Source organism: Cherax quadricarinatus, chromosome 100 (assembly GCF_038502225.1).
Source record: "Cherax quadricarinatus isolate ZL_2023a chromosome 100, ASM3850222v1, whole genome shotgun sequence".
Classification (NCBI taxonomy): domain Eukaryota; kingdom Metazoa; phylum Arthropoda; class Malacostraca; order Decapoda; family Parastacidae; genus Cherax; species Cherax quadricarinatus.
Window position 1 is genome coordinate 2,840,391 of NC_091391.1, and position 22,750 is coordinate 2,863,140.

Below are 22,750 nucleotides of genomic sequence, written 5' to 3' on the forward strand. Positions count from 1 at the left end.
ATATATATATATATATATATATATATATATATATATATATATACATATATATATATATATATATATATATATATATATATATGCAAAACAACCACTCTGAAAGAATAGAGAAATTCCAAGCGCTTTCGTGACTACTCACATTATCAAGGAACTATGAAAGTAAAGCATCCAAGGAAGGTATGCAAGGGGGTCTGGCCAACACCTCACTATCAGATCCCACAACAGTTAAACACCTGACGCGTGCCGGCCCAACTGGACAGGTCCTTCACACAACCCACCAACAAACTATTCTACCCAAGAAAATTTTTAAAATTATTATTTGCCCAGTGTATTATTAAATTCTTCCCAAATTCTATTAATTATAAATGGATCTAATTTATATAAACCAAAGGAAATATTCATATATATATATGTCGTGCCGAATATGTAAAACTGGTCAATTAGCAAGAACTCATTTAAAATTAAGTCCTTTCTAAAATTTTCTCTTATACGTTTAAAGATATATTTTTTTCATTAATGTTAATGTAAAAATTTTTAATTTTGCATCAAAAGAATCTTAAAAAACTTACCTAACCTTATTATAACAATCAATTTATTTTAGCCTAACCCAACTAAATATATTTTAGATTTGTTTACAGTAATTTCATACTGAACAAACACAGTGAAATATATTTTTTTTCGTTAGGTTCAGAATGATTTTGGCGAAATTATTGCATACACAAATTTTCGCTTGTCCTATATGGCAAGATGACCGTTGCTATTTAAGCCAAGATCGCAAGTTCTGCCTATTCGGCACGACATATATATATATATATATATATATATATATATATATATATATATATATATATATATATATATATATATATATATATACTATACTATACTAGTGCTTGTACCATATATAAAGGGAGGGTAATATTAGTGCCAGAAAGTCACACTGATGGTTGTAAAGGTTGAAGGTCAAACTATATTGTGGAAATGAAAGCTGGTGGTGGTGCTACACTGGTGGTGAAGGATGGTGGTGGTGCTACACTGGTGGAGAAGGATGGTGGTGGTGCTACACTGGTGGAGAAGGATGGTGGTGGTGGTGGTGGTGGTGAAGGATGGTGGTGGTGCCGGTGGTGAAGGATGGTGGTGGTGCCGGTGGTGAAGGATGGTGGTGGTGCCGGTGGTGAAGGATGGTGGTGGTGGTGGTGGTGGTGAAGGATGGTGGTGGTGCCGGTGGTGAAGGATGGTGGTGGTGCTACACTGGTGGTGAAGGATGGTGGTGGTGCTACACTGGTGGAGAAGGATGGTGGTGGTGCTACACTGGTGGTGAAGGATGGTGGTGGTGCTACACTGGTGGTGAAGGATGGTGGTGGTGCTACACTGGTGGAGAAGGATGGTGGTGGTGCTACACTGGTGGTGAAGGATGGTGGTGGTGCTACACTGGTGGAGAAGGATGGTGGTGGTGCTACACTGGTGGTGAAGGATGGTGGTGGTGCTACACTGGTGGAGAAGGATGGTGGTGGTGCTACACTGGTGGAGAAGGATGGTGGTGGTGCTACACTGGTGGTGAAGGATGGTGGTGGTGCTACACTGGTGGTGAAGGATGGTGGTGGTGCTACACTGGTGGTGAAGGATGGTGGTGGTGCTACACTGGTGGTGAAGGATGGTGGTGGTGCTACACTGGTGGAGAAGGATGGTGGTGGTGCTACACTGGTGGAGAAGGATGGTGGTGGTGCTACACTGGTGGTGAAGGATGGTGGTGGTGCTACACTGGTGGTGAAGGATGGTGGTGGTGCTACACTGGTGGTGAAGGATGGTGGTGGTGCTACACTGGTGGAGAAGGATGGTGGTGGTGCTACACTGGTGGAGAAGGATGGTGGTGGTGCTACACTGGTGGTGAAGGATGGTGGTGGTGCTACACTGGTGGTGAAGGATGGTGGTGGTGCTACACTGGTGGTGAAGGATGGTGGTGGTGCAGCACTGGTGGTCAAGGCCGGTGGTGGAACAGCACTGGTGGTCAAGGCTGGTAGTTGTGCATCACTAGAGGTCAAGGCTGGAAGTGGTGCAACACTGGTGGTGAAGACTGGTAGTGGCGCAACACTGGTGGTGGTGAAGGGAGTGTTAACCATCACACAACCGGCTACATAACAGGACTAACCTCCAGGAAAACACTGTAAACACCGACTGTCGCCGGTGATTTACCTCACAACTGACTCTTGTGTAACCTCCGTACCTCAACCTTGAGGAATGTATCTTCCAGGACTTCCTCCCTCTGACTCTCTCTCTCTCTCTCTATTTACACAAGGGTTTTACAAGGTTAAGGGGTTTCTACCGTTCGATTCGATTCCCAGCGAGGGTAGAAACATTGGGCGTGTTTCTTTACACCGGTTGTCAGTGTTCATCCATCAGTATATTGGGTACCTGGGTGTTAGTGGACTGGTGTGGGTGGCATCCTGGGTGTTAGTGGACTGGTGTGGGTGGCATCCTGGGTGTTAGTGGACTGGTGTGGGTCATATCCTGGGTGTTAGTGGACTGGTGTGGGTGGCATCCTGGGTGTTAGTGGACTGGTGTGGGTCGCATCCTGGGTGTTAGTGGACTGGTGTGGGTCGCATCCTGGGTGTTAGTGGACTGGTGTGGGTGGCATCCTGGGTGTTAGTGGACTGGTGTGGGTCACATCCTGGGTGTTAGTGGACTGGTGTGGATCACATCCTGGGTGTTAGTGGATTGGTGTGGGTGGCATCCTGGGTGTTAGTGGACTGGTGTGGGTCGCATCCTGGGTGTTAGTGGACTGGTGTGGGTCGCATCCTGGGTGTTAGTGGACTGGTGTGGGTCACATCCTGGGTGTTAGTGGACTGGTGTGGGTCACATCCTGGGTGTTAGTGGACTGGTGTGGGTCGCATCCTGGGTGTTAGTGGACTGGTGTGGGTCACATCCTGGGTGTTAGTGGACTGGTGTGGGTCACATCCTGGGTGTTAGTGGACTGGTGTGGGTCGCATCCTGGGTGTTAGTGGACTGGTGTGGGTCGCATCCTGGGTGTTAGTGGACTGGTGTGGGTCACATCCTGGGTGTTAGTGGACTGGTGTGGGTCACATCCTGGGTGTTAGTGGACTGGTGTGGGTCACATCCTGGGTGTTAGTGGACTGGTGTGGGTCACATCCTGGGTGTTAGTGGACTGGTGTTAGTGGACTGGTGTGGGTCACATCCTGGGTGTTAGTGGACTGGTGTGGGTCGCATCCTGGGTGTTAGTGGACTGGTGTGGGTCGCATCCTGGGTGTTAGACTGGTGTGGGTCACATCCTGGGTGTTAGTGGACTGGTGTGGGTCGCATCCTGGGTGTTAGTGGACTGGTGTGGGTCGCATCCTGGGTGTTAGTGGACTGGTGTGGGTCACATCCTGGGTGTTAGTGGACTGGTGTGGGTCACATCCTGGGTGTTAGTGGACTGGTGTGGGTAGCATCCTGGGTGTTAGTGGACTGGTGTGGGTAGCATCCTGGGTGTTAGTGGACTGGTGTGGGTCACGTCCTGGGTGTTAGTGGACTGGTGTGGGTCACATCCTGGGTGTTAGTGGACTGGTGTGGGTCACATGCTGGGTGTTAGTGGACTGGTGTGGGTCACATCCTGGGTGTTAGTGGACTGGTGTGGGTCACATCCTGGGTGTTAGTGGACTGGTGTGGGTCACATCCTGGGTGTTAGTCGACTGGTGTGGGTCACATCCTGGGTGTTAGTGGACTGGTGTGGGTCACATCCTGGGTGTTAGTGGACTGGTGTGGGTCACATCCTGGGTGTTAGTGGACTGGTGTGGGTCACATCCTGGGTGTTAGTGGACTGGTGTGGGTCACATCCTGGGTGTTAGTGGACTGGTGTGGGTCACATCCTGGGTGTTAGTGGACTGGTGTAGGTCACATCCTGGGTGTTAGTGGACTGGTGTGGGTCACATCCTGGGTGTTAGTGGACTGGTGTGGGTCACATCCTGGGTGTTAGTGGACTGGTGTGGGTCACATCCTGGGTGTTAGTGGACTGGTGTGGGTAGCATCCTGGGTGTTAGTGGACTGGTGTGGGTAGCATCCTGGGTGTTAGTGGACTGGTGTGGGTAGCATCCTGGGTGTTAGTGGACTGGTGTGGGTGGCATCCTGGGTGTTAGTGGACTGGTGTGGGTCACATCCTGGGTGTTAGTGGCCTGGTGTGGGTCACATCCTGGGTGTTAGTGGACTGGTGTGGGTCACATCCTGGGTGTTAGTCGACTGGTGTGGGTCACATCCTGGGTGTTAGTCGACTGGTGTGGGTCACATCCTGGGTGTTAGTGGACTGGTGTGGGTGGCATCCTGGGTGTTAGTGGACTGGTGTGGGTCGCATCCTGGGGGACAAGATTAAGGACCACAATGGAAATAAGTTAGACAGTCCTCGATGACGCACTGACTTTCTTGGGTTATCCTGGGTGGCTAACCCTCCGGGGTTAAAAATCCGAACGAAATCTTATCTTATCTTACCGATAGCCAGTCCGTGGAGGGGGAGCGTGCCTATCAAGTCGGTGGGCCGGGGAGTGAGGACGAATGGGCCCAGCCTCCCACCGACCTGGGTAAGCCAATAGAGGGCAGCACTTAAATGCCGCGAAATATGAACTAAGCTGGCAGACGGCATAGGCTGTCTGTGCTGACAGTACAGGCTGTCTATAGCTGGGTAACTTGGAGGCTGAAGAATGTGTTCACAGGGTTCGGTGAAGGCAGAGTGGGGTTGAGGGAAGGCTGTGAGGATAGACCTATGGCCTGCCGGTCACCCGCGAAACTAGGCCTAGCCCAGTTACTCACTCTAGTTGGGAGTATGTGAAACAGGTGGGTAGACCGACTATTCAAATTATGTCTATGTGGTTGTTGGTCTATGTGGTTACTGGTCTATGTTATTACTGGTCTTTGTGGGTATTGATCTATGTGGTTATTGGTCTATGTGGGTATTGGTCTATGTGGGTATTGATCTATGTGGTTATTGGTCTATGTGGGTATTGGTCCAAGTGGGTATTGGTCTATGTGGGTATTGATCTATGTGGTTATTGGTCTATGTGGGTATGGGTATTGGTCTATATGGGTATAGGCCTATGTGGTTACTGGTCTATAAGGAGCATTGAAATTTTGGTCAAAGCTGCACTCTTCAGGCACTGTTCCTTATATACATCTAAGATTCAGTGCCAAATATTAAGTTGACTGGTTGAGGCTCAACCTACATCATTTGGGACTGAAATTTCTGAATTTGTCTGTATTACTGCGTTGTGCAGTGCAGTGTTTTATGTACTGTAACTATGTACTCCGCAGTATTTATAAACATTAACTTTCTTAGTGATTATGCTGGAGCTGCCACTGCCACCGCCACCTTAATGGACTCTGGCATTATTACTAAGCACGAGAAAAGTCAACTTATTGGACCACAGAAGTTTGGAGATGCCAGACACAAATACTACATGAGGAGGCACGAAAATGAGCTAGCAAACTTGGAAAATATCACATTACTGTATTTCGATGGTAAGAAAACCTTTACTCGTGTAACGACAATGAGCTGACCAAGAAATGGAATCCAAAGAGAGTGATAAAAGATCATTAAGTCATGAAGGTGGAGCCTAGTACTGAATATCTCACTCATGTGACTCCCAAGTCAGGCTATGGAAAGGAAATTTCCAAGTCTGTCTATACATTTCTGGTGGAACAGAAACTAACTTGGCAGCCTGTTGTATGTGTTGGCTGTGACGGAACCAACGTAAATGTCGGAAATGTCCGAGCTGACAATGGAACCATTTGTCATCTTGAAGTGTTGCTTGGTCATCAGTCCATTGTTTCATCTGCCACGTTCGTGGAAATGAGCTGCCATTCTGGGCTGTTTTCTACTACTGTGATGGTAAGCCGAGTGGTCTTGAACACTGGAGAGGTCCCACTGGCAAGCAGATCAAGAATCCTCTGTCTGAGCTGTCAGGTGGTGCTTTCCAGCCAGTCAGTTTCACTGGTTTTGCTGCTCTGAATAACAAGGTGGCAGAGAATCTGTCCTGGTCCCAGGACAGGTGTGGTTGATGATGACTTGGCTGTTCTTAAACCAGGTCCACCGTGTGTGCCAAGGTGGAATACTTTAAGGAGTAGGATCTTTAGGCTGTATGTGGCAACATCAAGACCCAGTCAGGAGCTGGAAAGAGCCGTCATTATTTCAAAGTTCAGTGCTCCAGTGTGGTTCCACATCGAGCTGCTCGCTTATGTCACACACGGTCCAAAGAACGTCTTCCAGTCACTGTAATTTATGAGATATCTGCAGAGTGAAGAAGATAGTATAGAAGACTGTCCAAAGAAATTCCTACTTTGCTAACACATATCAGCTGCTTCTTGGTATGACTGACACAAAGTTTCTCAATAACAAGAAAACTTAGAGAAGAGAATCAGCAGACAGAAGAAAGTACTGAGAGCTCTGATAAGGATGGAGATGATTCTGTTGATGCTGTTGATGAGAACTTGTTAATCTACACTGATGATGAGGATGACAATGTGGCTCCTATTTTCAACTCAAGAAAAGTAGTGATTCCCAAACTAAAGTGGCAAGCAAAGAACTATCATTCCACGATTGACTGGAAGACTGAACTCAAAACTGAGCCTCCTTTCATTGGTTCTCTATCAGATCAACAGGTTCTGAAAATTATTGAGACTCCAATGGAGGTTCCCAAGTGGCCAAACAACACCCAAGGTGTTGAGAGAGGGATAAAATTGATGACTGAAGCTTGTACTAAAGTGACTGGACAGAAGGCAAGAGACGGATATATCAGGCAAAGAATATTTTCCAGGAAAGTGATGCCCAAGTTCCGCACCAAGAAAGACTTCACTTATAACTTGTAATAGTTCAAAATTAAATAATTGATTGATGTAAACCATATACACTTGATTATTATCCTGACAAACAATAATTTATAACTAATTGCTTTCAATGGCGTATAATTTGACGAAAAGTCGATCACGATGCTGAAGGGTAAATGGGCTTGAAACTGTCTGAAATTTTACACAGAAGTTTGTTGTGACCATACAGATAATGTCTGAGAAGTGCAGCTTGCATCTCTAAAATCTGTATTTTTCAGTGCTCCTTACTGTTCTATGTGCATATTGGTCTATGTAGGTATTGGTCTATGTGATTACTGGTCTATGTGGTTATTGGTCTTTGTGGTTATTTCTGTGGTTATTACTCTTAAGTGGTTATTGGTTTATGTGGGTACTGGTCAATGGTTTTCTCGAAGTCCAGTCTAGTTGGGGTTATATCAAAAATTTTGGAGATGTTGATAAGATTTTGGATCTCGTTCTAAAAAAAAAATACTTTCGGATTGTCATTCTTGAGTCCGATTAACGATACACTAAATGCAGGGTAATACTGAGACCTCATTATCTAATTTCTTTACTGTCATCACTGTAAGTCCCATCTTGTTTAAGCAAGAGGACAATACTGGACGTGGTTTTTGGTTTGTTTTTGGCATATGAAAAGGATTTGTTTCAGTTTTATTTAAGACTTTTAGCTCCTGTCTCTCTTGGGTCCTGTAAGATTAATTTAAGTTTAATATTTTCTATTTCCTTAGTCAGTGTTTACTTATGCATTTCAGATAGTGCTGCCCCCCATGAGAACGTCTGTGATTCTTCATCTTCGCCTGTAGAGGGAGCACTTCTCTCTTTCTAGTTTGCATCTTCATTTTTTTTACCTTAGGGGAATGTACGTTGACTATACTCCAACTGCTACAGAGTTGATCCTTTGTAGACAATTGTTTGGATCCATGTCCTATAAGATATCATCCCAGCAAGTTCCATTAAGTTTATTTGATCCCAGTTGATGTTCACGCTTTAGCTTCACATCATTCCAGACCATGGAGCTGAACTCTTCTCCAGGCTGTGGGACTGACCACCTCAAATACTATATCTCCAAGGTTGAGGGACTGACTACATCATCATTTCAATATACCTACTGCCTCTGTGTTTGACTGAAGAAGCCTACTGTGTAGGCGAAACATTTCAATAACAAAGATACCCGGTGGCCTGGTGGTTAACGCTCTGGCTTCACACGGTGAGGGCCTGGGTTCGATTCCCAGCCAGAGTAGAAACATTGGACGTGTTTCTTTCCACCTGTTGTCTATGTTCCCCATCAGTAAAATGGGTACCTGGGTGTTAGTCGACTGGTGTGGGTCGCATCCTGGGACACTGACCTAAGGAGGCCTGGTCACAGACCGGGCCGCGGGGGCGTTGACCCCCGGAATTCTCTGCAGGTATCTCTGCAGGTACCCAACTGTTGCACATGTGTCCTAATCACCCTCAAAACTGTTTATATTTCGCTGGTCAGGGCCGCTGTGCATAAAAGTCGGCACTTCGATTAGTTTGTGATATGAATTAACTCTGGTATAAATCTTGGTAACAGACACCGACAAATTAGTTTAAAAAGACACTTAAGCAAACACCAGGACATATTTATTACAAAACGTTTCGGTCCTGGGACCTTGATCACTTCTAACATACAGAGGTAGAAAGACATTATATATATAGGCGGAGAGTGAGGTGTGAATGATGTGTGACCTGAAGAATGACGCTGGGACGAGGACGGGTAGACAATGTGATCCTGTGTTGTTAGGTAGGTAATCTTGACCTATATACCGTTTTCTAATATGTAATAGTACTCACCTATTTGTGGTTGCAGGGGTCGATTCACAGCTCCTGGTCCCGCCTCTTCGCTGATTGCTACTAGGTCCTCTTTCTCCCTGCTCATAAGAACATAAGAACATAAGAACGAAGGAACACTGCAGAAGGCCTACTGGCCCATGCGAGGCAGGTCCAAGTCCCTACCGGCTTAAGCCAATGCACCCAACCTAGTCAGGTCAGGTCACATTGACTCAAGGGAGGAACACGGCAACCGACCCGTTAGCACAAGCTATCAGGTCTAACTCACACCCACCCACATCTACTCATGTATTTATCCAACCTATTTTTAAAGCTACACAACGTTCTGGCCTCTATAACGGTACTTGGGAGTTTGTTCCACTCATCCACAACTCTATTACCAAACCAGTACTTTCCTATATCCCTCCTGAATCTGAATTTTTCCAACTTAAAACCATTGCTGCGAGTCCTGTCTAGGCTAGATATTATCAGCACACTATTTACATCCCCTTTATTTATTCCTGTCTTCCACTTATAAACCTCAATCATATCCCCCCTAATTCTACGTCTTTCTAGAGAGTGCAGTTTCAGGGCCCTTAGTCTATCCTCATAGGGAAGGTTTCTGATACATGGGATCATCTTTGTCATCCTCCTTTGTACATTTTCCAGAGAATTTATATCCATTCTGTAATACGGTGACCAAAACTGTGCAGCATAATCTAAATGAGGCCTAACCAAGGATGTATAGAGTTGAAGAACAACCTGAGGACTCCTATTATTTATGCTTCTTGATATGAAGCCAAGGATTCTATTAGCTTTATTGCGAACACTTATGCACTGTTGTCTTGGTTTCAGATTACTGCTAACCAGAACTCCTAAATCTTTTTCGCAATCCGTAATATTAAGATCTACATTATTTAGTTTATATGTGGCATGGTTATTGTCCTGTCCAACATTTAGAACTTTGCATTTGTCTATATTAAACTGCATCTGCCACTTGTCCGACCACTGCATCAGTCTATTCAAATCTTCCTGGAGTGCTCGAATGTCCTCGTCAGAATGAATTCGACGGCCTATTTTGGTGTCATCGGCAAACTTGCCGATGTCGCTCTTTATGCCCTCATCTATGTCGTTTATGTAGATTGTGAACAGCAGGGGGCCCAACACTGACCCCTGTGGAACACCGCTCGTGACGCTTCCCCACTCTGATTTCTCCCCATTTATGCAAACTCTCTGCTGCCTATTTGTCAACCATGCCTCTATCCAGGAAAAAATTTCTCCTCCTATTCCATGTGCTTTAATTTTCCTCAATAGTCTCTGATGTGGGACCCTGTCAAAAGCCTTACTGAAGTCCATATACACAATATCATATTCGTTACCATGATCTACCTCCTCAAATACCTTAGTGAAAAAAGTTAATAAATTCGTAAGGCAGGAACGTCCCTTTGTAAAACCATGCTGAGATTCGTTGATTAATTTATGCTTTTCAAGGTGGCTACGAACTGCCTCGGCAATTATTGATTCCATAAATTTTCCCACTATGGAGGTTAGGCTTATTGGTCTATAGTTCGAAGCTAAGGACCTGTCACCTGTTTTGAAAATAGGTATCACATTTGCCATTTTCCACTTATCTGGCACCATGCCAGTTTGTAGTGATATGTTGAAAAGATTAGCCAAAGGTGTGCTAAGCTCCTCTTTACATTCCTTTAGAACCCTTGCATACAGTTCATCAGGGCCTGGGGATTTGTTAGGTTTTAATTTATCTATTTGCCTAAGGACCATGTCACTTGTGACCCTAATAGTGCACAGTTTATTATCGTCCTGTTCTACATAATTTATCATTACTGGAATATCACTGGTATCCTCCTGTGTAAAAACTGAGAGGAAGTATGTGTTAAAAATTCTACACATTTCCTTATCACTGTCAGTGAGCTGACCCGAGGAACTTTTGAGTGGGCCTATCTTGTCCCTGATCTTACTTCTGTATACCTGAAAGAATCCTTTTGGGTTAGTCTTCGATTCTCTTGCAACTTTAACCTCATAATCTCTTTTTGCTTTTCTAATTCCCTTTTTTATTTCTCTCTTTAACTGAATATATCGATTTCTTAATTGCCCCTCTCCTCTTTTGATTTGCCTATATATGCCTCTCTTTTGACCAATCAGATATTTTAATCTATTGTTCATCCATTTAGGATCATTTTTGTTTGATCTGATTTCCCTTTGATTCATCTGAGTCTTCAACTTCCAATTGTGACCTCTTGTGTCTGTGTCCCATCTCTGGAACATCCTATCTCTGTCCACCTTGTCTATTCCCCGCAGTATTTTATATATCGTTATCATGTCTCCCCTGACCCTCCTGTCCTCCAGTGTCGTCAGGCCGATTTCCCTCAACCTTTCTTCGTAGGACAATCCCCGTAGCTCTGGGACTAGTCTTGTTGCAAACCTTTGCACTTTCTCTAATTTCTTGACGTGCTTGACCAGGTGTTTGCTTACGTATTTTTCTAAATTAATTAATCGTCTTTTTCGTTGTTATATTTCGTTTTAGGTCATCATTGTTTCTGAAAATAAGATCAAGTGTGTTTACTAGTCTTGTTGACTCCACTATTTGCTGGCTTAAAGTGTATTTTTTTACAGATCATAAGAAAGAACACTGCAGGAGGCCTACTGGCCCATGCGAGGCAGGTCAAGTCGCCTACCGGCTTATGACACTGATCCAACCTAGTCAGATCCAGGTCACATCCACTTAAGGAAGGGGCACGGCATCAGACCTACTAGCACAAGCTAGTCAGGTCCAACTCACACCAACTCATGTATTTACCTATTTTAAAAACTACCCAAAGTTTTAGCTTCTATAACTGTACTTGGGAGTTTGTTCCACTCATCCACAACTCTATTACCAAACCAGTACTTTCCTATATCCTTCCTGAATCTGAATTTTTTCCAACTTAAAACCATTGCTGCGAGTCCAGCTGAAAGGCCTTCAGAACTACGATTCATATTACTAACTGTGAACTGCTAACCCCATGAGGACTGTTATCATTACAGAGGACTGCTAAACCTATTGGAGTTTTTACAGTACCTAGAGTAATAGAAAACAATCAGGTCTGATCTAAAGAAGGGAAGCAGCAGTCCAAATCCTGAGATGAAGGAACCTGCCTTGAGCAGGTCACACAGTGCCTGGGAAGGGGGGAGACTACCTCTAGTTCCTGGGATCAAAACCAGCATCAAACTAAGTAAGTTTATTCAGGTATACACAAATACAGTTACATAGATTATCATACATAGCATCATATGTGTAGAGAACCCAAGATAACCCTAAAAAGTCAAAGTAACTTAATTACATTATGGTCCTTGACTAGTGCATAAGTAATCTCTACTCAGATTACATTCATAATGTTAATTACAGACTGCTGGTTAGCATTATGTTTCAATGTTGGTACAGACAAACAGTGGTTTAAAGTGACGAAGATTTATCCTAGGATTATATCCTAGGATTATCTTAAGTAATTTACACGTTACTATGTATGATAATTGTATCTACGTGGACCTGAGCCTAAATAAACTGACTAGGAATATAGCATTTTATTATCTCTGGATAATTACGAAAAAATTACTGTGGGACAAATAACAGACATCACCTCCCAATATAAAAAAAGCAAAGCTGGCAATGTGTGTACTCTGTTGATGTTGAGTGAGTAATGAGTGAATACTGAGGTGTGGTAATCAACATTTGTGGAGGTCACAATCCAAACAAAAGGCCACCATCACCCTACCACCTGTGTGACCTCCTGTGGCCTCCCCTGGCCCAGCACCGCGGCTCCTACACCTCCACACACACACACATTGGACAAAGACAGGATGTTCCAGGGAGGGGACACAGAAACAAGAGGCCACAATTGGAAGTTGAAGACACAAATGAGTCAGAGAGATAGTAGGAAGTATTTCTTCAGTCATAGAGTTGTAAGGCAGTGGAATAGCCTAGAAAATGACGTAGTGGAGGCAGGAACCATACATAGTTTTAAGACGAGGTTTGATAAAGCTCATGGAGCGGGGAGAGAGAGGTTGCCTAGTAGCAACCGGTGAAGAGGCGGGGCCAGGAGCTAGGACTCGACCCCTGCAACCACAAATAGGTGAGTACAAATAGGTGAGTACACAGTTTGGGAATAGTTTGGGAAGCGATGTAGTGGAGGCAGGATCCATACATAGGTTTAAGCAGAGGTATGATAAAGCTCACGGCTCAGGGAGAGTGACCTAGTAGCGATCAGTGAAGAGGCGGGGCCAGGAGCTAGGACTCGACCCCTGCAACCACAAATAGGTGAGTACAAATAGGTGAGTACACATTGCATTCCTGGTGGCTAAGAAGACCTGGAGTCCAGCTGGGAGTCAAAAATAGTGTGTTAGGAGGGTAAGATAAGATAAGATTTCGTTCGGATTTTTAACCCCGCAGGGTTAGCCAGCCAGGATAACCCAAGAAAGTCAGTGCGTCATCGAGGACTGTCTAACTTATTTCCATTGTGGTCCTTAATCTTGTTCCCCAGGATGCGACCCACACCAGTCGACTAACACCCAGGTACCTATTTGCTGCTAGGTGAACAGGACAACAGGTGTAAGGAAACGTGTTGAAATGTTTCCACCCGCCGGGAATCGAACCCGAGCCCTCCGTGTGTGAAGCGGGAGCTTTAACCACCAGGCCACCGGGAGCGGCCGGTGTCCCAAGTAGATCCTGGCGCGCTCATGCATCACGTGTGTGAGAATTTTGATCTGATCTGCCTCTTAAGATTATCTCTGCTACAATATTATTTTGTACATGAAAGAGGCACAACTCCAATGAATTTATGTTCTCTTTTTACTTGTATATCTGCTGAAGAGGATCCCAGAAGGAGGTCGAAATATACAGACCAATCAACCTCCTGTGTTTCTGTCTCTGTGGATTATTTACAGGTGTATTACTTTCTATGTTCTTCTATTTTAAGTGTCTTAAACTGAAATCGCTTGAACTGTTATGGGGGCCCTGAAGCTTGAACTGTTATGGGGGCCCTGAAGCTTGAACTGTTATGGGGGCCCTGAAGCTTGAACTGTTATGGGGGCCCTGAAGCTTGAACTGTTATGGGGGCCCTGAAGCTTGAACTGTTATGGGGGCCCTGAAGCTTGAACTGTTATGGGGGCCCTGAAGCTTGAACTGTTATGGGGGCCCTGAAGCTTGAACTGTTATGGGGGCCCTGAAGCTTGAACTGTTATGGGGGCCCTGAAGCTTGAACTGTTATGGGGGCCCTGAAGCTTGAACTGTTATGGGGCCCTGAAGCTTGAACTGTTATGGGGGCCCTGAAGCTTGAACTGTTATGGGGGCCCTGAAGCTTGAACTGTTATGGGGGCCCTGAAGCTTGAACTGTTATGGGGGCCCTGAAGCTTGAACTGTTATGGGGGCCCTGAAGCTTGAACTGTTATGGGGGCCCTGAAGCTTGAACTGTTATGGGGGCCCTGAAGCTTGAACTGTTATGGGGGCCCTGAAGCTTGAACTGTTATGGGGGCCCTGAAGCTTGAACTGTTATGGGGGCCCTGAAGCTTGAACTGTTATGGGGGCCCTGAAGCTTGAACTGTTATGGGGGCCCTGAAGCTTGAACTGTTATGGGGGCCCTGAAGCTTGAACTGTTATGGGGGCCCTGAAGCTTCAACTGTTATAGGGGCCCTGACGCTTGAACTGTTATGGGGGCCCTGACGCTTGAACTGTTATGGGGGCCCGGAAGCTTGAACTGTTATGGGGGCCCTGAAGCTTGAACTGTTATGGGGGCCCTGAAGCTTGAACTGTTATGGGGGCCCTGAAGCTTGAACTGTTATGGGGCCCTGAAGCTTGAACTGTTATGGGGGCCCTGAAGCTTGAACTGTCATGGGGGCCCTGAAGCTTGAACTGTTATGGGGGCCCTGAAGCTTGAACTGTTATGGGGGCCCTGAAGCTTGAACTGTTATGGGGGCCCTGAAGCTTGAACTGTTATGGGGGCCCTGAAGCTTGAACTGTTATGGGGGCCCTGAAGCTTGAACTGTTATGGGGGCCCTGAAGCTTGAACTGTTATGGGGGCCCTGACGCTTGAACTGTTATGGGGGCCCTGAAGCTTGAACTGTTATGGGGGCCCTGAAGCTTGAACTGTTATGGGGGCCCTGAAGCTTGAACTGTTATGGGGGCCCTGAAGCCTGAGCTGTTATGGGGGCCCGGTAGCTTGAACTGTTATGGGGGCCCTGAAGCTTGAACTGTTATGGGGGCCCTGAAGCTTGAACTGTTATGGGGGCCCTGAAGCTTGAACTGTTATGGGGGCCCTGAAGCTTGAACTGTTATGGGGGCCCTGAAGCTTGAACTGTTATGGGGGCCCCTTCTCAACCCCATCTAAAATTTTTAAGCAATGTGGACTAAAGTGGCTTCTGGGGCCCCTCCGGGATTAGGGGCCCTGAAGCTTAAGCTTCGTTATTCTCGTTGAAAAATGGCATAACATACCGACAGTCGGATATCCTTATTGGTGAAATTTCTCGCCTACACAGCAGGCTTCTCCAGTCAAATACAGAGGCAGCAACAGTAATTAAAGACGATGTAACCAGTCCATCAATCTGGGAGAAAAAGTATTTGAGATAGTAAGTCCCGCAGCCTGGAAAAGGGTTCACCCCATGGTCTGGAACCATATCGTTCCAGACCATGGACTGATTACGTCTTTATTTCAATATTACTGCTGCCTCTGTATCTGACTGAAGAGGTCTACTGTGTAGGCGAAACGCATCAATAAAATTACTTTGTTGCACAAGTGTCTAAATCTTCATTAGTCAGACAGCTATTAATTTTAGATGTTTCTTGAACTGTTGGGATGAACATTAAAATGGTATAAAATACCGACAGGTTGTTAGGTAAGACACATATGCAACAGTTAGGTATCTTTATTTCGAAACGTTTCGCCTACACAGTAGGCTTCTTCAGTCGAGTACAGAAAAGTTGATAGAAGCAGAAGATACTTGAAGACGATGTAATCAGTCCATCACCCTTAAAGTTTTGAGGTGGTCAGTCCCTCAGTCTGGAGAAGAGTATTGTTCCATAGTCTGGAACAATATGGAGTTGAAGTGACAGGATTTTATACCATTTTAATGTTCACTCTGTCAGACACTGCAACACAAGGGTATCTTGGTACAGACCTGAAATCAACTTGGACAACTTCTACTAGTGAGAATGGCTGGATTTGAGAGGGACCTGACCTCTCAACGTCTACATTCTTACCTCTACTAGTGGCCTACGTCTCACCTCCTGGCGTTATATAAGGCTCCATCCTGTCACTTCAACTCCTAACGTTATTCAACACATTCAGAACATAGAACACTGGAACACTGCACACACACAAGAAACAACACCAGACAGCCACATACATCTAGACTCTCTTACCTCCTCCCAAGAACTCGATACTCCTTTCACCAACACACACATTAAAACTCTCCTCAGACACCTTCCTCCCAAGGCCCCTGGTGCCTCTGGCCTAAACCATATTATCCTAAAACACCTTACTGCCTACACAAACCTCCTCAATGCCTCCCTTGCCTCTGGATACTTCCCTTCCCTCTTCAAAGCTGCTACTGCTATCCTCCTTCCATAACCCAATAAAGACCACTCTGACCCTAGAAACTATCGCCCTATCAGCCTCCTCGAAACTCTAGGAAAACTCTTTGAAAAACTCATCAGTCATCGCCTTCGCAGATACCTGGAACACAATTCTCTACTTTCTGATGGTCAGTTTGGCTTCAGAACACACAGATCCACACAGGATGCCATTAACATCATTCTCAACTACATCCACATAAACACAAAACAAAGAAACAGGACAGCCCTGGTTGCAAAAGATGTTGAAAAAGCTTTTGACAATGTCTGGCACCAAGGGCTCAAGTACAAACTATGCACTAACTTCAACCTGCCTCTCACTACTCGTAAACTCCTCTGCAACTTCCTAGACGGTCGTACCATGAGAATCAAATTCCAAGGCTGTTACTCTGACTACTTCACACTAAATGCTGGAGTACCCCAGGGATCTGTCCTCTCCCCTACCCTCTATATTTTATACACTAACGACATTCCAACACCTGTATACCACAACTCCATCACACTAGCCTATGCAGACGATATTACACAACTTATAAGAACATAAGAAAGAAGGAACACTGCAGCAGGCCTACTGGCCCATGCGAGGCAGGTCCAAGTCTCCTACCGGTTTAAGCCAATGCCCCAACCTAGTCAGGGCAGGTCACATTCACTTAAGGAAGGAACACGACAACTGACCTAGTAGCACAAGCTAGTCAGGTCCAACTCACACCCACCCACGCCCACTCATGTATTTATCTAAAACTACGCAACGTTTTAGCCTCAATAACTGTACTTGGGAGTTTGTTCCACTCATCCACAACTCTGTTACCAAACCAGTACTTTCCTATATCCTTCCTGAATCTGAATTTTTCCAACTTAAAACCATTGCTACGAGTCCTGTCTAGGCTAGATATTTTCAGCACGTTATTTACATCCCCTTTATTTATTCTTGTCTTCCATTTATACACCTCAATCATATCCCCCCTAATTCTACGTCTTTCTAGAGAGTGCAGATTCAGGGCCCTTAGTCTATCCTCATAGGGAAGGTTTCTGATACATGGGATCAACTTTGTCATCCTCCTTTGTACATTTTCCAGAGCATTTACGTCCATTCTGTAATACGGTGACCAAAACTGTGCAGCATAATCTAAATGAGGCCTAACCAAGGATGTATAGAGTTGAAGAACAACCTGAGGACTCCTATTATTTATACTTCTTGATATGAAGCCAAGGATTCTATTAGCTTTATTGCGAACACTTATGCACTGTTGTCTTGGTTTCAGATTACTGCTAACCAGAACTCCTAAATCTTTTTCGCAATCCGTAATATTAAGATCGACATTATTTAGTTTATATGTGGCATGGTTATTGTCCTGTCCAACATTTAGAACTTTGCATTTGTCTATATTAAACTGCATCTGCTACTTCTCCGACTACTGCATCAGTCTACTCAAATCTTCCTGGAGTGCTCTAATGTCCTCATCAGAATGAATTCGACGGCCTATTTTGGTGTCATCGGCAAACTTGCTGATGTCGCTCTTTGTGCCCTCATCTATGTCGTTTATGTAGATTGTGAACAGCAGGGGGCCCAACACTGACCCCCGTGGAACACCGCTCGTGACGCTTCCCCACTCTGATTTCTCCCCATTTATGCAAACTCTCTGCTGCCTATTTGTCAACCATGCCTCTATCCAGGAAAAAATTTCTCCTCCTATTCCATGTGCCTTAATTTTCCTCAATAGTCTTTGATGTGGGACCCTGTCAAAAGCCTTACTGAAGTCCATATACACAATATCATATTCATTACCATGATCTACCTCCTCAAATACCTTAGTGAAAAAAGTTAATAAATTCGTAAGGCAGGAACGCCCCTTTGTAAAACCATGCTGAGATTCGTTGATTAATTTATGCTTTTCAAGGTGGCTACGAACTGCCTCGGCAATTATTGATTCCATAAATTTTCCCACAATGGAGGTTAGGCTTATTGGTCTATAGTTCGAAGCTAAGGACCTGTCACCTGTTTTGAAAATAGGTATCACATTTGCCATTTTCCACTTATCTGGCACCATGCCAGTTTGTAGTGATATGTTGAAAAGATTAGCCAAAGGTGTGCTAAGCTCCTCTTTACATTCCTTTAGAACTCTTGCATACAGTTCATCAGGGCCTGGGGATTTGTTAGGTTTTAATTTATCTATTTGCCTAAGGACCATGTCACTTGTGATGCTAATCGTGCACAGTTTATTATCGTCCTGTTCTACATAATTTATCATTACTGGAATATCGCTGGTATCTTCCTGTGTAAAAACTGAGAGGAAGTATGTGTTAAAAATTCTACACATTTCCTTATCACTGTCAGTGAGCTGACCCGAGTAACTTTTGAGTGGGCCTATCTTGTCCCTGATCTTACTTCTGTATACCTGAAAGAATCCTTTTGGGTTAGTCTTCGATTCTCTTGCAACTTTAACCTCATAATCTCTTTTTGCTTTTCTAATTCCTTTTTTTATTTCTCTCTTTAACTGAATATATTGATTTCTTAATTGCCTCTCTCCTCTTTTGATTTGCCTATATATGCCTCTCTTTTGACCAATCAGATATTTTAATCTATTGTTCATCCATTTAGGATAATTTTTGTTTGATCTGATTTCCCTATTTGGAACATAATTTGACTGAGCAGCTAGAACTATGCCCTGGAAAGTATCATATCGGCAACCATCACCACCTACCTGACCCTTAGTCAGGTCATTCCAGTTCAGCCCACCTAAGTAATTTTTCAGCCTCTGAAATCAGCCAAGCGGAAGTCAGGGACGGAGACTTGATTGCCATTATTAGGGGAATTCCATGATATATTAAAACTGAGTGATTTGTGATCACTCTCCCCAAGCTCATCATTAACCTCAAGATTATTAATTAGTGTTTCCCTACTGGCAAGAACCAAGTCAAGGAGGTTATTTCCCCTAGTTGGCTCTGTCACAAACTGTTTTAAAAAACAATCCTGGATCGTATCAAGAAAGTCACCTGACTCTAAATTTCCTGTCAAATTGCTCCAATCAATCTGTCTATAGTTGAAATCTCCCATTATCACAACATTTTCGTATGTAGATGCCTTACGAATTTCATCCCATAGAAGTTTACTGGACTCCCTATCAAGATTTGGGGCCCTGTAAATCACACCCAAAATTAGTTTTTCTCGGCCCTCGAGAAGTTGTAACCAAACAGATTCAGTGGCTGACGCTTCTACTTTTATATCTTGTCTAACACAACAATTTAAATTGTCTCTGACATACATCGCTACTCCACCACCCTTCCTGTTGACCCTGTCAGTGTGGAATAATTTATAGCCTTGTATGTGACATTCAGAGGGCATCTCTCTATCTTTCAGATTGAGCCAGGTCTCTGTTATAGCAATAATATCTATGTTTCCTGCACTTGCAATTAATCTTAGCTCATCTATCTTATTTCTTACACTCCTGCTATTAGTATAATAGACCTTAAGGGAGCTAGTCCCTTGCTGCCCTCTGCTGTCTGCCTTTGTTTGCTGACCTGATCTATTGTCTTTATTTATAACTTCATGATGAATGTCTTTTATACATTTACTGTTTCCAACCCTAGTGTTGCAACCTGCTTGTTTCCCACACACACCCATACCTCTGTCTTCTATCAGTTTAAAATCCTAGGCATTTCAGCAGTGTCCCTCTCGATTGAGTTTGCAAGAGCTACCACCCCAGCCCCAGAGAGATGTACCCCATCCCTTGCATACATATCATGTCTGCCATAAAAGTTGTTCCAGTTGTCAATGAATGGGATTGCAAGTTCCTTGCAGTATCTGTCTAGCCAGCAATTTACTCCAATTGCCCTAGACAACCATTCATTGCCCACTCCCCTTCTAGGCAAGATGCTACATATAATTGGGACCCCTCCCTTATACTTAATTAAACCTATAGCTGACCTGTACTCATTTAGCAGCTCTTCTCTCCTACCCTTCCGAATATCATTTCCACCAGCACTGAGACAGATAATGGGCTTGTTCCCATTACCTGACATGATATTATCCAACCTGTCGACTATGTCGCTAACACCAGCTCCTGGGAAGCACACTCTATCTCTTACCTTCTTATTCCTATTACAGAAGGCACGGTCCATATATCGTACCTGTGAGTCACCAACCACAAGTATGCGCTTACTTCCATTTGCAGGGGAAGTAGTACCTTTACCTTCACTGGCTACTGGAGTACACTCATCCTGAAGAACAGAGAAGTGATTTCCTACCTTCAAATCTTCTCTCTTAACTTTCCTTATCTTGATGCTCTTCCCATTACTGGGAACCACTTGCCACTTGTAGTAGCTGCTGGACTGCACCTCACTGCTGGTAGCCGTTGTTACCTCCCCACCTACAGCCTCCTCGCAGCGAGAGACAGACTGCACCTCGCTGCTGGTAGCCTCATTCCCCTCCACCATATCAGCCACCTCACACTCGCTCCCAACCCCATTGAGGTGAACCTTCAGCCTCCTAATTTCCTCCTGGAGAAGCAAGACTTCCTCCTTCAACTCTTCAACCTCAATTTTTAAAACACTGCAAAAGCAAGCCATGGCTTTGTAACCGTCCACACTAATCCCCAAAGCAGCTCAGGGCCTGTGACCTCACGTGACGACTGACTACTGACCACTCATACCAACATAGATACACTCACACACAAAACACAAAATGAGGTCGACAGGATAGCCATCTGGGAGCAAAAATGGAGGATCAAAACCAATGCAGCTAAATCCAGCATTACATATTTTAACTACAGGAAACGTGATCATCCATTACCTGTCGAGCTCAGCACAGCTGACACCCGCACTTACATCCCCATCACACAATCTGTCACTGTCCTTAGCGTTAATCTTGACTACCTTCTACGCTTACACGGACACATTCACTCAAGGCATGCAATAGCTAGTAAGGCCCTTGCGGGCCTCTACAAGCTGAAACATGCCTCCCAACGCGCCAAACTACACCTCTACAAATCCCTAATACGTCCTCTGATAACTTACTCTCCTCTAGCCTTTTCTCTTGCAGCTAAAACGAACTTACTTAAACTGCAGCGTGTCCAGAACAAGGCTCTGCGCTGGGTGCTTGATGTCAGATGGGAGGACTTCGCCACAAGCGAGTCTCTCCATGCCCAATTAGACATCCGTGCGCTGAATCTGTACTGGAAGACGCTCAGTGACAGACAGATAGACAAACTTGAGACACGACAGGACTACTGGACCTCTCTCCTTGACGAAGACATTCGCAGACCCACAAACCAACACAACCTTCTCTACTCCTTGCATGATCCTGCTCCTAACCTATTTACAAATAGTCTTGGATTCTCTAACCCACTTTCGCCTTAGCTTTAGGGTTAAGACATGGTTCAATTCTACACTCCTCTCTAGCCCTAATCTTCGCCTGTCCCTTCCTCCCCGCTCACCCCACCGGAGTCCCAACAGAAGAGGCTGAATTTCTCTTCTCAATATTTGTCCCACGTTGGAACGCAGGAGGGAGAGATATATCATAATCTACACTTGGAAAATCTTGGAAGGAATGGTCCCAAATCTGCACACAGAAATCACTCCATACGAAAGTAAAAGACTGGGCAGGCGATGCAAAATGCCGCCAATAAAAAGTAGGGGCGCCATTGGTACACTAAGAGAAAACACCATAAGTGTCCGGGGCCCAAAACTGTTCAACAGCCTCCCATCAACCATTAGGGGAATTGCCAATAAACCCCTGGCTGCCTTCAAGAGAGAGCTGGACAGATACCTAAAGTCAGTGCCGGATCAGCCGGGCTGTGGCTCGTATGTTGGACTGCGTGCGGCCAGCAGTAACAGCCTAGTTGATCAGGCCCTGATCCATCGGGAGGCCTGGTCATGGACCGGGCCGCGGGGGCGTTGATCCCCGGAATAACCTCCAGGTAACCTCCAGGTAACCGATCGCCTCGCTGCTGGGTTAAGCCCTGGCTCTATTTCTACGACTAAGAACACTCCTCTCCAGCACTATTCTTCGTCTGTCCCGTCTTCCCCGCTCACCCCATTTGGGATCTTACCTGAACTATCGTTCGTTCGTTCGTACTTCAACTCCATATTGTTCCAGACTATGGAACAATACTCTTCTCCAGACTGAGGGACTGACCACCTCAAAACTTCAAGGATGATGGACTGATTACATCGTCTTCAAGTATCTTCTGCTTCTATCAACTTTCCTGTACTCGACTGAAGAAGCCTACTGTGTATCTGGAGTTTCTGGAGTTTATCTGGAGAGAGTTCCGGGGGTCAACGCCCCCGCGGCCCGGTCTGTGACCAGGCCTCCTTAGGTCAGTGTCCCAGGATGCGACCCACACCAGTCGACTAACACCCAGGTACCCATTTTACTGATGGGGAACATAGACAACAGGTGGAAAGAAACACGTCCAATGTTTCTACTCTGGCTGGGAATCGAACCCAGGCCCCCACCGTGTGAAGCCAGAGCGTTAACCACCAGGCCACCAAAAATAA